This window comes from Pteronotus mesoamericanus, unplaced genomic scaffold (assembly GCF_021234165.1).
Source record: "Pteronotus mesoamericanus isolate MK-2021 breed Mesoamerican mustached bat unplaced genomic scaffold, CSHL_Meso_final scaffold_31, whole genome shotgun sequence".
Taxonomy (NCBI): Eukaryota; Metazoa; Chordata; class Mammalia; order Chiroptera; family Mormoopidae; genus Pteronotus; species Pteronotus mesoamericanus.
The window spans coordinates 11,606,250-11,609,134 of NW_026555312.1; positions in this window are offsets into that span (position 1 = coordinate 11,606,250).

The window sequence follows — 2,885 nt, forward strand, 5'->3', positions numbered from 1 at the left end:
CCTCTCCTCCATAATGGTAACCACCATACCCATCTCTTCCATCTCTATTCTTATTTTGTAATTTCTTGAAATTCATCTAAATACAATTCTACGGTGTATATTATTTTGTGCTTGGATCCTTTTGCTGTGAGAGTCTTTATCATTATATTGGCAAGTAGTTCATTTCCTTTTCATTGCTGTGTAATATTTAATATCTCACTTCATTTATATACCACGATTTAGCCATTCTCCTGTTGGGCATTTGAGTTCTTTTTGGCTTTTGGCTATTATGGATAAAGCTGCTGTGAAGCTCCTTTACAGTATTTGGGTAGCTGTGTGTACTCATTTATGTATGGGCAAATGCCTATAAGTAGAATGGTTGGCTAATAGTGTAGTAGGTATTTTTAAGGTTTTTAACATTAATATTAACTCTATATAATTCATAGGGAAAATTTTAAAAGCTCCTATATAGTAATGAAGTAAAAGAAAATAACAAAAATCTTGGAAATTTTATTTATTTTTATTTATTGATTTATTTTTTAATTTTATTTGAATTTACTTTTTCAAATACATTTGTCTCTGCCTCCCCCCCACCACTTTCCCTTGCCCCCTCCCTCCTTCCCTCCTTCAGCTCTTCCCCTTTGGTTTTGTCCATGAGTCCTTGCCATATGTTCCTTGACTTAAAATCTTGGAAATTTTAAAAGCAAGATGAAGACAGAAGTAAGAGCTTGGTAGAAAAAATAATAATATTCCAGTTGATTAATTCATCTTCACCGAACTATAGCCAGGGTGAAAGTTTTCAAAACTAATCTGATCACAATAGGCTTCTGCTTAAAAACCATTAAGTGCCTTCTTATTGCTCTTGGGATAAAATCAAAATCCCTTAATAAAGCATAAAAAGCTCTGCATGGCCAGTGTACATTTATCTTTTCTGTCTGACCTCTCTGCTCTTCGCAGCTCTCTCCACTGGAGTCCCACTGGCTTCCTTCATGTTACACTCACCATGACTTTTCTGCCACAGGGCCTTTGCATGAACTGTTCCTCTGCCTGGAATGTTCTTCTTACCATTTTCTACATAAATTCTACTCATTTCTTTTAGATCTTTTATCAAGTTTATCTTTCTTGAGAAGCCATCCCTGACCTCCTTAACATACACTCTCATGACTCTATAAACTGTTGTTCAGCACTTGTCATTGTAATTCATTTGTTTGTGTTATTATTAATTAATGTTTGTCTTTCTCATTAGGCAGTAACTTCCATGATGACAAGGTTTATGTCTGTTTTTACACATCACTTTATTTCTAGAATCTATCAGAGAATTTTGTCAATGTGGGTACTCAATGAATGTTTATCGAGCAAAATAAAAATAACTTTGCATGGTGGAGATAATTTTGAAATTGAAGAACCAATATCATTTAAAATTATGAATTTAATCCCTTGAAGAACTGAAAAGTAATGATATAAATTGAAGTGAGGAGAAAACTCTAGTAAGTGAGCAAAATTCCTTTTCTTTCTAGGATGGAGTCTATATGAGCTATCAAAAGCCTAGTACTTGTAGTTGCAGTGTTAATGACTATAAGAAATAAAATTGAAAACATTTAAATGTAATTATCTGTGGAAAATGAGAGCAGTCCTAGGGATTGAGATTGAAGAAGTGGATTTTAACTTTCAAATTTTACCCTTGTTTCTGATTTATTTTACTATATTACCTTAATTATAATATATGACTGAAAGATGAAACCCAGTGTTACTAATGTACTGTACATGCCCAGCCTCAGAGAACTTTGGAAGACTGGGGAACCTAGTTTGCAGAGCTGCCTGTGTCAAGGTCAGGGTGAGGGGTAAGGCACATGTGAATAGGTGTTCCAGATTGTTGACAAATTTCCTAGATTCATGATAAATTCAAGCCTTCTGTGGTAGAGTGAAGTAATGAGAGCCAAAAATTGATTTAAAGACCAGCAAGGGTAACAGGCTTTGGAAATTCACATAGTAAGATGTCCATGTCTCCCACAGTGAGTTCAATCAGGGATTAGAGCAAAACACCGCTGTCCTGGATGTTTCCCTCATTAGTGCCATGCTGTCACAGGGCAGGTGGTAGCAGTACCAAGCCAAACTGGTCACATGTGGAAATGTAACAATAGAATAGAGGGAAAAAAAGTATTGGTCTTGTTATACATTTCAAGTAGAAAACCTCAACAGCTGAACAGGAGCAAATATTTTTTACTTAACTGGTGAATTCAAGCTAAGGATTAGGCTTATCCACAGGAAGTTCAGTAGAAGGATGTGGAGACTTGGGGGTCAGTGTGGTCTATATTAATCCTGGCTCAGCATTGCCGACCTACTGTCTCATTAGCCCTTTTAAAGGGTTCATATCTTGCTTCCTGGGCTGCGTCACAGAACATTTTCAGAATAATCCAACCTGTCCTTTAAATTCTAGCACAAAGCAAAATTTTTTTTGAAGACTTTCTTTGGCCCAGAACCAGACATAATCCATTTCCCAAAATGCTTTTTCCAATTGTTTTATGGCATTTAGCACCTCGTGTTATTTACTCTCATCATGTATGTGCATTTTTTTCTTCCCTCGTTAATCTGTAAACTCATGAAAATTAGGGTGCATACATTCACCACAGGGACTGGCCGTGGACCTTGCCCACGACTGGTAAAAGAATCTTCAATAGCAGATTAAACACCACCTGAGGACCCCAAGATGACAAATTTTACCCACTTCATTTGATACTGTGTTGTCATATACAATATACCTTATGATTATGGTTTGGGTCGCATCATAGAATTCAGAATTTATATTATATATGCTATAACTATATACAATATTCCTATTCATAACATTTAGGGGATTGGAAATGTTCTCTATCAATATTGAGTATTGCACATCTTTCCATATCAAG